This window comes from Sipha flava, unplaced genomic scaffold (genome assembly GCF_003268045.1).
Source record: "Sipha flava isolate LNK unplaced genomic scaffold, YSA_version1 288_pilon_pilon, whole genome shotgun sequence".
NCBI lineage: Eukaryota > Metazoa > Arthropoda > Insecta > Hemiptera > Aphididae > Sipha > Sipha flava.
In genome coordinates, this window is record NW_020272957.1 from 145,197 (window position 1) to 160,290 (window position 15,094).

General features: G+C 27.9%; 1 protein-coding gene and 1 pseudogene across 3 annotated transcripts in view; one reads left to right on the plus strand and one right to left on the minus strand.

The window, feature by feature from the left end:
- Positions 1-15,094, minus strand: part of LOC112685697 (probable Ras GTPase-activating protein) — a 123,383-nt gene that overhangs the window by 90,830 nt on the left and 17,459 nt on the right. The window lies entirely within an intron of this gene.
- LOC112685700 lies at positions 1,095-6,640 on the plus strand (annotated as a pseudogene).

Sequence of the window (15,094 nt, forward strand, 5' to 3'; positions counted from 1 at the left end):
CTCTTTAAATTTGTAAATTAAAATATTTACCTAGACGTAATGCTATAATTTTGTTGGAATAAATTAATAATAGTAAATTAAAACTTCCCGATAAATAGACGAATTCAATAAATAACATACAGGAGAAATTTTTTCATTGGAGTTCTAAGCTAACAATTTTTATTATTTTTATTTCAGTATCTTTCCGAAATGTAGAGATATATAGTTCAATACTTAACCGTTGGTAAAAATCGACTTAAATCTCTAGGGTACTAAGCATATCGTCGATTATCGTTAAATACCGATGTTCACTGTTATATAATCATGTAAATAACCTCAAAATTACAAAATCATATTTTCGTTGTTGTAAAAATATTTATTTTATACAAAATTAGGGTTACAATTATTATTTTCTTAATACTTAACAATATTACCAAAAATACTTACAAGTATTATAAACTAAATGTAAAATAAACATACATTTTTGATGGACGACTAAAAGAATGAATACCAATACATCATCATTATATTAAGTGTTTGATTACCGAAATGACAACTGTTATGTAAGTATAAGGATTCAAAATTTAATTAAATTCTATACATGCAATATGATAAAAAAAATTGATAGAACAATTAAAATTAATAATAAATTAATAATTATTAATTAATTTTTTTTAATTAATTATTGTAATACGAATTGTAAATATTTAAGAGATGCAGAAATGAATTAAAAACGATCCATTATAATTTGTAAATTTACTTATATTTTATTTCATTACTTTAGCTTTAAAATAATTCTTATTCTTTACCAATAATACCAATTAATTTTCAATGCTATTTTATTATTGACCAAAACTATGCAAACAGTTAGTGCACAATGGAAAAAATTAATTTTTTGTTGTTTCCTTTTCATTATGTTTTCATTGCTGAGAACAATAAAAACAACCTCATATACGTATTACAAATAATCATAAGTGATATATATATATATATATATATATATATATATGTATACGTCCTAAACAAATATAATTGAATAATATAGTTCATTTCAATACCGAATGGCAAATATGAAAGTTGATACATATCTCATGTTTAAGAGCTTTTCTGTCACTTATTACTATTCAATAGTATTTGGATGGATGCCAATTCGTATACCAAAGAACGAAAATGACAAGGTATATAATTTCGTCTACCTACAACCAAAAATGATGTTGTTCATCAAGATGAACTGAAACATGACTAATCGTTTATGATTTTTTACAGAAAACCAAGAATTCATGGTGTATACCGAGTATAATTTTGTCAATTTGTTACATCGTACTGGTAATAGTTTCCGGAAATACAACACAAAATTTAAGAAATGCGATCAAGTACCAAGGAAATAGAACTTCAAGCAATGTAAATACTTCTTATGATCTATCTTATATCTTCTTGTAATTCTTATAGTATAAGATAATCAAGTAATAGTATATAATTACTATGTATATACGATAACATTAAAAATATTCTTGTATATATAAACGCACTTCGTACAATCGACGGTGGCCATTGTAATATATTTTTAATTCTAGTTAACAACCCACGACCGTATTCAAATAATAGTTGGACCAATGTTTCTAATATCTTTGTGGTTAAATCAAACGATTATCATCATCATATATATATTAATGCCGTTTCATTTAATGGGACTGAGAAAAGTTTTTGAGCTGTTTAATAACTTTTTTAAATATCATGGATCGATTATAGGTTAATAAAAACGTTACGAAAACTAATTATATTGAAATGCAACCGTGAATAAGCCGTGATATACTTTTTATACAGGAAATAAAAACATGATGAACAAGATTGCCCGCAACGTCAACATTGAATGTATCATGTTGATTGTATTAAATACCGTATTCTCAATAGTATCAGTTACGACAAGTTTCAGCCGAATAAGACTATCCTTTGCATGGAAACTCTTCATTATGGTGGTACGAGTAATAATATAACAATTTGTAATATATGTGTATTATAACCAAAGCCGTATTTGGGTGGGAGTCCAGAATGTATAGACCCCCCCGCGAAAATTTCTTTAATATTTTACGAATGTTTAAAATACTTATTTATTTTTAATACCAACATAAATATTTTCAGTCAAAAATGACTTAAGCTCCAATTAATCATTGACTGCTTTTAATTTTATATCATAATATCATATGAAAAAATGATATAAATTTTAATAAAAAAAAGATTAAATATTTTTTTGTCTTATTTTTAACCAAATATCAAAAGTTAAAATCTAAATTCAATAAAATTACAATATACATGTTTTGGATCTCTCCCGAAAAAAATTTCTAGATACGGCCTTGATTATAACTGCGTTTAGATAAAGTAGGATCTGAGGTCAAACTGAATGGTTCAAAAGATAATATTTATAAGATAATATTATTCAAAATAAAATTTTCGAAATTGTAAAATGTCAGAATCTTTCTATCTCTCTGTCTCTTCTATGAAAAAAATCCTTTCAGAATATTACCTAACATTTATATCCATTCATTAAAATATTATGAAATCGTCGTAGTTTATATTGCAATAATTTATTTAAAGTTCTTTTGAATGAATTTATATTATTAGAACTGAATTATTTAAAACTCTTAGTATGTATTATACTATTGAATTTAAGATTTTTATGAAAATTAGATAAAATTCTAAAATATTATTAATCATTTAAAAAATATGTAACACATATAATTATAAAAATTTAGTTTTATTTAATCTGATCACAAACAATTATGTAACTTTTTCAATATTCTAGGATAATGTTATCCACAAATTGGAGGCACTATCGTTATGTATTCAATTTTGGTGTATGTGTTCGGTGCTAGCGAAATGTTTTAAATGTATCAATGCATCTTTGGATAGACTTCGAATACGGAAAAATCAAGGTAATTACTCAAATTGTAATTAAATAATTATGCGAATCATTTAGATTCAAAGTTCATCAATTTTTGGAGAGGATTATAGTGATGGATAAACCACTGGATCTATTCATTTTGTCGGACGACTTCACGTTACCAACTAACATAGTTGTCCATCTTCGACAGTTGAACCGCGCCCACATCGATCTCTGTTCCATTCTCGAACATATAAACAACATCTATCAAGTAACTGATACACCGAAACAAAATAGCGAGAGCGAATGATTTAACTTACACAGTTAATTGTACCAATTAACAGGTGCTGATTCTTTTGAGCATCATCACCTGTATATTGAGTATGCTGCCACATTTATTCGTCGTAGGTATAATCATGGCATATTCAAATTTCCGAATAACGCCCCAGATATCTATGGTCATATGGCCCCTGCATTATATGATGAAAGTGTATATCGTGTGTAGGGCCGCTTCGATTGCGTCCAACGAAGTAATAGATCCACATTATATGGAGGGACTTACTTGATAAATGAATCAATGTTTTAGGCTAGACGGACGAAAACTATTCTTAACGCAGCATTTCACAAGCGTTTCACCGAAGACGAGAAAATTAGAGTTAAGTATTAGACATTTTTTTTAACCATTAATAACCAATAACCATTTAATAATGTTCATAATATTAATAGTATAGATAGGCATAAATAATTAAAATATATAAAGGAGTATTCTTATAGCTGTTCGAATTATTTTACACAATAAAATTCAACGAACAAGATTAACCTATAAAAATTTGATCTTATTATTTAGCATAAATTTAGATACAAAAGACAATAAATATGCATACATATAATTATTTAAAAATATATAGAAAAAACTAGTTCTTTAAACATGAAAGTTAGTTAATTAATAGCATTCACTTTGAAATAAAGTATAAATTAATTTATTCACCTATGTGTCCTACTAAAAATCGTTTACCATTACACATTTCGATTAGCTTGATTCATTTTTATATTATAAAAACGTGCAGTATACAACCTAGCTTAACCTAAATCAGAGAAAGGCTATTGGTTTAATAATATTTATTTTAATTTTTATAATCTGGAACATTTGCATACTAGATTAACTATATAATTTCAACAATTATTCAATAATCAATAAATTTACCAAAAAAAAAAAAGTTTTGTAGGCGTTTGATTTTTCTTAATTATTTACTTTCATAAATAATGTTACTATAGAATTAATTATGTGTTGTAATATTTGACATTATAATACATATGAGATTATCGATACCAAATACCTTTTATGCTTAAAATTCCAAACCTAGCAATAGTTTAAAGATAATAAATAATATTTACTTTTATCAGAAATGTAATATTACAGTGTATTTAATCAACGGTTTTACGGGGTAACCAATTGGTTTGAAATTTTTTAATATAACAAATTTAGGTTTTCTTTCAATAGTAAACTATTAACTACTAATCAACCAAGAGTAGTTGTTAATTAAAGGTGAGGCAAAATATTAACTTATGATCCCATTTCTAATTATAACTATTTCATAAATACGATTAAGACGATTAAGTAGTTTTTGTTGAGGGACAGAAGATTATCCATCGTACTGACAAAGAAAAACAATGAATAGGTACCAGAGTTGGACGTTATTCGAATAAAATTTTATTTAGATGATTATTTAGATAACATTTTATTCGAATAAATTATTATTCGAATAAATTATTATTCAACTAATTTTCAAACACAATTATTATTAGATATCATAAATTCAAACAGATAACTTTTATAGCTACATGCTCATATCTATCTAGTATCTTTATATTTTTTTGTAGAGCTCTATATATTTGAACTTATAAATATGAAATACAACATTGAACATACGTAGTTAGTACATATTACCAAAATATCTGAGACTATATAATATAGTACAGAAACTGGACTAAACTAGATATAATAATAACATCTTCAATATTGATAATTAATTACTATTAAGGTACATACTAAATACATGTAGACAAACTAGAAGAATTATAATCATTATTTCATAATACATATTTAGTAATTAGAATTAACTACTACTATATATACTAGGATAGGATAACTGTATTTAAAAATTATTCAAATTATATTATGATCACAAATTATTCCAATATTATTGTTTCCAGATTATTCGAATACATTTTTATTCGATTAATATTGTTTCTAAATTAGTCGAATAATTTTTTATTCGAATAATATTGTTTCTAAATTAGTCGAATAATTTTTTATTCGAATACATATTTATTCAAATAATTATCTAGATAAATTTTTAAAATTTTACAACTCTGATAGATACATAAAGAAAATGTAATAATATAATATTAATAACCACATCCTACAATGCGTCCGTAAGAATGTAAAAACTATTTATTGTGTTGAATTCATTTGAAATAAAAAAATTTGAAAAGATCATAGAATCGTTTAGCGTTTATATTATTATTATGTTATTATTAGTACCACATAGTACATTTATTATTAATTATTATTGTATAATACTTAAGCAAATGAAAACTAATTAAATGTTAAAAAAACGGGTATAGTAAAGCGTATTAATAAGCAAAATGCAACTAAGTAATAGATACATAATATTTTCTATTATATGGACTTCAAATAAAAATGTTCATATTTTTTCTATTATAATTATAAACTATGATAAATTTTCAGTTTTTAGCGGTCCTTATGATAGCTTACTATGAATGAATAATCTTCCGTCCGAATTTCTATCTGAATAAAACTGTTGACGATATAAGATTATAAATAAGAGCAATAACGTTGGCCATTTGTTTTACTATTTTTGTTGTTATTATATTTAATTTTTATCGATATTAACAAAAACAAAAAAAACGCACAAACAGAAGTAAATAACTTCTACATTATTCTACCATAATATTTATCAAATAATAAAACACCAATGAATTAATATGCAAGACTTTTAGGTGTTGAATTAAATTATAGTATATAATGGCTAAGTGTAATTAAAATAATTCCGTTTTAGATAAAACATTTCTTGGAAAGTATTGATGACAAGAAAATAAGGTTTTCCCTATATGGTCTCAGTTATTTGGATGACGATTATTTCTTATCTGTGAGTATTTTCTTTATAAGCTTCTTAAACTTATTGAAAAAAAAAACATTTTACTTTATTTTTTTTATTTTATACACTAACATAATAGAGGGATATTAAAATACATTTTAGAGAAATTATTCTAAATATAATGTTCTGATGAGCACTCTCGATGGTGGAAAAATATTGATAAATTATTTTATTTGTTTATTCGAACCTTTTAACTATCGAAAAAAATATTAAAATTCAAGAAAAATAAATAATATGTCATATCGTGTTTTATTAGAATTAATAGCACACGAACAAAAATGTACAACCCATGATAAATAACAAAAATAGTTATTACTATTTATTATTATAATTGTATGGAATTGTATCAAATTATAATTAATATTATTATTAATCAAATTGTTTATACATTTTTTAAATAATATATTTTTATTGTTTTTAGAGTGTCATGGCAGTCGGAGGATACCTTGTAATCATCATTCAATCGTACATGACGGTTATAGAAGAACAATATCCAATTTATGATCGACCAACAGCAGACAAGTTTGACGAATAAATGAATGATTAATGATTTTTATTGTTGATGATAAATGATTTATTGAAAATCCATTATCCACTAAGGATTCACGTAGGCAATAAAATAAAATTGTAATACGTATTTTTTTATAATTAAAACTATTCACAAAGTATTAGTATTTGTTCAAAAATTTTAATTTATAAAATTGTTATTATAAATATAGCAAAACATTAAACCAAAACAATTATTGATTTCAATCAATAGAAAAAAATAACAAGTGTGCTGCATCAAATTAATTAAAGAAAAATTAATATGATATTTCAATTCAAAAATAATATTGTTCTTCCTTCATTGTACGCCTTCTATTGTATGTCTATGCAATACAAAATACACGATTGCACGTGTAATCATGTAACCTATAGGATTCATTTTTTGTTTAAATGTGGTGTACTTGTTCACATGATCACAATCCATCGATCAACAAAACTCGATGGCAGTCAAGGTAACTTTCGATGACATAAAAACATGTATAATGTATAGTACAATATAGCTATGCTTAAATTTTAATAATTTTACAATTTATATAGGTAGATAAAAAATACAAATATTATTAATTATATTAAATGAGTTAAAAACAGTTATGAATTCGAAGAACAGAATTAAACAATAAAAAAATATTTTTTAAATTAAAAATGAATTAAGTAATTTCATAATTGTATAATAGGGAAAATGTTAAAAAAATACATTTGACTGAAATTACTTAATTTATTACAATGCAGAACATTTGTTCTTTTATATTAATTTTTTTTTTTTTAAATGTATTTTTATCTATGAATAGTAATGGATTTTAAACATCCATGTTTATATTTCCTTTGTATCTTTTTTAAAAAAATTTCAGATAAAAATTTATGCATTCAACGGGTTTTTCGTAACAATCGCGTGTGTTCTATTGTATAGAAACTTGTCAACTTCCGAATCGTCAAGTCAGGAAATCGTATTTCAAACTGTACCACTCTATGTGCAAATTTTAATAACACTATACACCAGCACAATACAAAAAGTATCATTATTTAGTTATGCTTCCGGCTTATGTAAGAATATATGTATATGTATTTTCGATTTTCAAGCCAAAAGAATTAATGTTTTATTTTTCTAACAATCTAATGTGCAGACCAAAAGAAGCACGACAATTTTTTACATTGGATTTATTTGCTACTGATAGTTATGACAATGATCATCGGGAGTTGTTTGCGTTTGTCAGTCCAATCTCGTATAATTCCGGAAAACATACTTCAGGTTAGATCATATAATATACACTTATGTATGATACATTTTTGATAACTCTATGTAAAAATATAGCATTCAATGTTACTATAATAAACGGTCCAATAATTAATACATACAAAATTATAAAATTTCTATTTAAAATATATGAAAATGTATAAAGTTAAAATTAACAAGTTTGACTAATGCATTATAATTTAGGCAAACTAAACGTTAAAGGTAATACATTATATGATAAAAAAGAATTGTAATTATATTTTACGAATCATTCGTTAAATTAATAATTATTAAACTAATTCTAGTAGGATTTATTATTTTGTCATATACATGATGTAAAAAATATAAAAACATATTCTGGTAATAATTGGATTTGTAACAGATACATTCGATTTCCCTAGATATAACATATTTTATTTTATTCTTATTTTTTTTTACGCTTCTAACTCGATAAAAAGTAATTTTCGTAATCTTACATTTTTATTGAATTCATTTTATTAATATTTATCAAGGGGAACAATGACGTTTATGTTTTTTATCTCGAAATAATAGGAAATATAAGTATAAGCACTAATTCAATCAATCTTTCACATTTTAGTTTGATACCATTTTTTTATTCGGCATATAGATTTGTAAACTCTAAAGATTGCGTCATACGAATCGGTAGTTTTTTTCCTATAGGTTTTTTCGTTATAATAACTAAAACGTACATACTATATCCTATATATTATTATAGTCTATATTAGACGGATGCACGAGTTTATAAATAAAAATCGAATTTCCAACAGATTGCCCTATGTTTCATTCCACTTCTGTCCGAAATACATTATTGTCACTTATGCGCAGAGTTTAGAAACCACCACCGTAATCTATGCAGACTCGTGAATGGACACTATATGACAGCGAAAAGTACGTATTATTGAACAAATTTGGGTTTTACAAGTTTTCGATTTTACAACGATTCGACAGTTTCTCCGCGTTTCATCATGTTTTGAATATTTGTTTTTTTCATCGACTTTCCCATGAGCGAAGATTATACTATCGTAATATTATATACTTATATTGTTATATAAAATATCATCATTTGAAACGGAGAGTAAGTGTAACGTTTACACGAAACAAGTTATACGTTACTGGGTGAATACCACTTTTTTAGTAATCGATATCACAATATCACCAGTTGGTATTTGTTCATTATGATTTTAATTACCACAGGCATGAGTTATTCTAAAATTAAAGATGCCATACCACAGCGCGTTACGGCATCGTGGTATCGTTAAAACTTGTATTGGACTATTATATTTTAGCTATTTACGATACACACACGGTATTATTATACGTTGATTAATCGCCTGATCGATATATTCAACTGCCTACGTAGAGTTCGAACTCATTTAAAAACGAGGGCACCTCGTGATGACGAAAACTATTATAATATTCAATGGCGTTTTTATTGGAAATGTTTCCTTTTTTTTTTTTTATCATCTTTCACAACAATAACAAAAAAAAAAAAAAAATCGGTTTTGTGTATTTTTTATGAATAGCCCCTGAGGGAAAAGTTCAATGTATCGATGACGGTCGATGATTAATACTTAAAATTGTAATACGGTTATATTATGTTGTATGTACTCACGGAATATTAATGCATAATTATTTATCCGGTGCATAAATATGCGATTTGTCTAGATAATTATACGACGACGATAATACTGGTGTAATCTGGCTAGCGCGAACACATAAAATATATTATATACACTTAAAATAATACAAGTATAAGAACGTAATTTTTTTTGTACTTATATAGAATCCCATAATAACAATGATTATATCGCTGTTTTGTGCGACATTCTAATGCAACGCATATGAGCTGTGCCAGTTGCACCATCGATTGAGCAGGTCCAGGCATATTATAGATCACAAATATTTCTTTATTTACAAATAATCTCATAATATAATTGTCGCCGGAATAAGGTTAATAATTGTTACTATTGACGAAAATTAAGACTGTATCAGGGACCATAAGGTTTATAAAAATATATTAAAATCGAGTTAATAAAATAAATATAAGTGAGGTCCCGCAAAATTCTGCAATGGGCATTAAAATCCATCGGGCCGCCACTGCATAAGATGTATAGTCAATTTAATTTACTGGGCATAACGTTTAAATAGGATTTGATATAAAAGCTCTAAAAACATAATAATAGATCCAGATAAATAAAAAGTATCAGACAACATTTTTATCTATTAGTTGAGACAATAAGCTCGTAAAATTTGATTTTCTTTTTTTAATCAGTAGATATTTGGAGCAACTGTTGTACAGTTACATTAATTATGGGGGATGAACAATTAAGACATAAATTAAATTACTAACATTTCTACCGTAAACAAAACACCTAGAAGTGCTGCGAAGATTTGAAGATTCGCAAACCAAGATTTGAAATGTGTACGTTTAAACGACACGGTCAACCTTCGCAGTTAATGTTTAGTTAATATGTCTGAAATTTTCGTTAAGAACCGTCGGTGAGCATGGCATTTTTTTTTTTGTTTTTCAACCCTTCCGACACAAAAGTGCAAGTTAGCTTTGTGATACCCGATATCCCCATGTCATTTCGTGTCTATATTGCCGCGCGTCATTGCGGTCTTAACGATAATTCAAGTACGACCACCCGTTGAAAAGTGTACCCGCGACTGAATTGCGCAGTCGCGTTCGACGCGTTAGAGTGGAAGTGGCGACAACGGATATTTTTCGGTAAAACGGCTATACGACGGGCGGTCGCCATGAGTTTTGGTTCACGGCGCAGTACATTACACTGTCGTCAGACCCCAGGTACCATTGGCGGCACCAGAGACGGGCCAGATAGGATCATGGCACTACCTAAAAATGCCCGGCCCTACCAGTGGCTCTATCACTGACTTGATCTTAGACATAATAATATAGTCATTTTTCATAAGCAGAAAATATTAAATAATGGTAATATTTTAAAGTAGTTTTGTTATAGCGTTGTAATAATTTAAAGTTTTTAAGTATAGTAATTATATTAATTATTTTTTTTTGAAATCTCATTTTTGATGGACTTACCTAATAATTGTTGGCCTCCCATGAGCCCTACCTAGTAACAAATCCTGGCGCCGCCACTGCCAGGTGCATAGAGAACCGGACGGGCTGGAACGCGCGCGGCGCAGCTTAATAATAATGGGATAGATACGTGTTGTCGTTATTCTTGTTGGGCATCCGTCGACGGATTCCGGACGGTCGCGAGATGACGGGTGTTCCGCAGAATTGCAGGCGATCAGGGCGGAGAGGAAAACGCTGAACGACCACGTGGGTAAGACGACCGGCGGCGGAGCGTTCGGCGCGCAAGTGTTGTCGGAGATCGCGACCACGGCCATCACGGCAGTATTCAAAGTTCACCGCGTGCTCCGCGCGACGGAACGTTTCGAGAACACCGTCACCTCGGAGACGGCAGCCGACCTGTTGGACGTGTCGCAGCGCGTTCTGAGGTTGTTCGCGTTGTGCAAGGTTTCCGGTGACGTTACCAAAGAGGTGGGTACAATTTTATTGTTTCACGTGCAGCGCAGTACAATGTGATACTGATAGCAGTGACGGGGACGAGGTGATGTTTAAGAATGCGTTCGTTGAACGTATAAGAGCAAACGAGCTCTAATCTTAAAGGAAGGTGGAGGGAACGCGCCGAGTCATGAATGAATGCATGACGGTAGAAAAAAAGGGTAGAAAAAATCGCAATACTTACTTCTAAACAAGAAAATATTATATGCATCGTAATAATAAACACGTCACCGTTACTGCGACCCGACGGACGAAATAGGTCTTCCGCGCATGGACAACTATACTATTGTTGTTTTCAACTGCAAATACATTTTTTCAAATTACAAATACTGAATTAATTTCATCCCAACAGGTACTTGCATCATTATAATAGTAAATCGTGATAAAATAGATATACACATGTATTACGTTGTTAAAATGAATTAATTCCATACGGACATTTTACAAAACCGTCCTACAACGAAAATTTAATACGCCACATCAAATTAAAATTTTTATATTCCAATATCACAAATTTTTCTATATTTTCCTAATTGATGTGGTATTCCGGGTGTTATCCGTATTTAAATCCTAATTAAACTCTCGACTGAGTTTATGCAAAAAAAATTAATGAATAGCATTGAACAAGCATTGTCTTACGTCTACTAATCCAGCGGTTCCCAAACTTTTACAATCACGGAACCCTTAATAAAATAGTTTGTGTTTCGCGGAACCCTAATGCTTTAATCCCAATTCAACTCATATATATTAAAAAAACATAGGAAAAACAAAACTTTAAAAATGTTTTTAATGAAACTGTTAATATTGTTAATGATTACTCTTTATCAAAATTAGTTTAAAACACAATTTTTTTTTAAAATGATGAAATAATATTTTTTCCAAATATAATACAAAATAAGTTTCTCAATAATCACATACATCTAGCGGAACCCTTAGCATTGTCTCACGGAACACACTTTGGGAAACGCAGTACTTATCAATTAAAATTACTTATCATATTAATTAATAGGAAATAAAAAAGAAAATCTTCGTTACTCTCACGACCAACCATTACGGTATCAGATCATATACGAAGTATGATAAACCAAAACTGGGATTTAATTTACGATAAAAATCAAATACACAAATACATTTATGTATATATATATATGTAATCGCGTTAAATATTACACGCGCTTTTTTAATTGGTAATAATTGCGAATCACGCGCACGAACACAAAAGCGGTTTACCCTTTTTCTCTTGTACCGTAGTAATACCCGTACATAATCACACACACACACACACACACACACACACACACACACACACGTATATATATATTACAAGATATACCAGTCGACTAATCAGTCGAGCGTGCAATATATTATAAAGGAACAATAGATGATTCCACATCGTTTATACAAATCTACACGAATACGTGTAGATGCATTTAGGTATATTATGTCCAACACCGTTTTTCTAATAACTGCACTTAAGTGTTCACAACACGCTTTTTTTTCAAATACAATTTTAATTAAATTGTAATTATTATAGTTCGGGCGAGCATGATGACAATGCCGTAGTTTATAATTGAACTACAAAATTTGATCAACAATTCTATTTTAACTATTTAACATACAGTATTAACGTTGATGCTGGGATAATGGGATATTACTATTATGTTAATAGATTGAGTTCTAATTTACGCCAGTTCATTCAATTTTAGTAATGAGCTACGGCAGAATATTGTATATAATACCCATGAATGAACGTTTAAAACGCTTGAAATGTTAGATCATACATGACGAACTTCCTGGACGATTTAATTTGTTACACATGATTACAGAGCGATTATTGTAATTTGCCTTTTGCGCTAAAATCCATTATTTAGTCCTAACTATGGAAAACGGTATATTATAAGTTAATAACATTGATTAAATATTTTTGTTTTATATTTACAGGCAAATGAAATCGTAGCGAATTTGCTGAAAATAAATCCAAATGCGGACAAAGTTCTAGAAAACGAAGTAATTATTTATTTTCATCACGATTATTCATATATCCTTTTCACTTGATCGAGTTATAACGTGCGTAAGGCAATCGAGATTGTGGAGTAGAATTCCTTGAATATAATAAGTATGATTGATGCCAACCTATGCGTAGATATGCGAGGTACAAAAGTTGCGGTTTTACGATGACATAACTACCATTTTTGTCTTAAAACCTTTCAGCTAAAAATTACATCGCATTGACACGAGTTTAGAATGATACGTTTTCGAGGCAAACAGAATTATTAAAATGCATATTGTTTTTGAACGGTGATCAATAACAATATTATCATCGATGAAACGTCAAATCATTAATTATTAATAAATTTAAAATTCTACAAAAAATAAAAGTCGATATTAAACATTTTTTTAAAGAAAACAAAATTCTAACTTACGATGATTACTTATGAATCATAAACATTAAGTGTGAAGCAATATGCATATACGTTTTCTGGAATAAAATATTGTGCAAACAATACATGGTATGAATCTAAGGTATGTAACATAAATTAAAAGCCCACATGATTTGTACGGTACCTACTGAAATATATTTTAATTAAAGAGGAGTGGCAATGAATAAATAATTTGAAATAATTACGTGTCGCAATTATATTTAAAAGTATTAAGCGTTCGTAAACGCGTCGTATTTATTCTATTATTTTATTCCTAGAACTTTAAATTTTTGAATTGTTCATATGATGTTATTAAAAATTCAAGCTGCTGTCCTACCTAAAAGGTGGGCTGAAATGAAGTTTGAAACTATTCAGGAATTCTTAAAAGCAAAGAGCACGATATATTTAATACGTCTGCAGCATGTAATAAACGCACATAACGTATACTAACTACTTTATCTAATATTAATTATTAGTAGATATAGATCATCGTGATAAAATCAAATCTCAAATATAAATTGGAAAAAAAAAAGTACATGTATTAACATTTAATAGTTATGTATTGGTACTTCAAATATAATAAGATACCAAAGAAACTGAAATCTTTATAATATATTATAGTTATACAGTATTATTTAATATTCATTAGTCTTTAGTTTTAACAGTTTCAATATTTTTTTATAACCTCAATTATTAAGACTTTAATTTTGGCTTCTAATCATTTTTTGACTCGTGAAATGTGAAAAAAGTAGTTTACTCGTAAAATGCATAATATTGACAACATGCTTTTGTATTTGAAATAATTGCCATATTATGAAAAAGAAGCTCCAATTTATTAGTTCTTCGAAAATGAACATAATTTATTTTGGTATAAAAATGTGTCCCAGCATGAATAATAATATATAATAATAAGGTCGAATACATTTTAAATAAAATCAGTAAATTAAGTTGTGTGTTTGTTTAAGTTTCTAAATTATTTCACTCACGCACTTCAATGTGCTAATTATGACAATTGACCGACACCAATAACAACAGAAAATAATGCAACCAGTTTTGTTTCGAGTTCGTAGAAATATAAGAGTTATAATCTAAAATTGCACGCTATAAGAACACGGAAGGTCTTATTGAAATATAGTGGGTTTAGATAAACATTATTTTTATTATAAATACAAATTAGTTTACGGTATATTTTCGCCATAATTTTAAATATTGTTGTAATATTATTGTTTTGTTTCTATTGAAATTGAAAAACCGCTAGTAATTAAAACTAAAAAATATCAATTACATTAA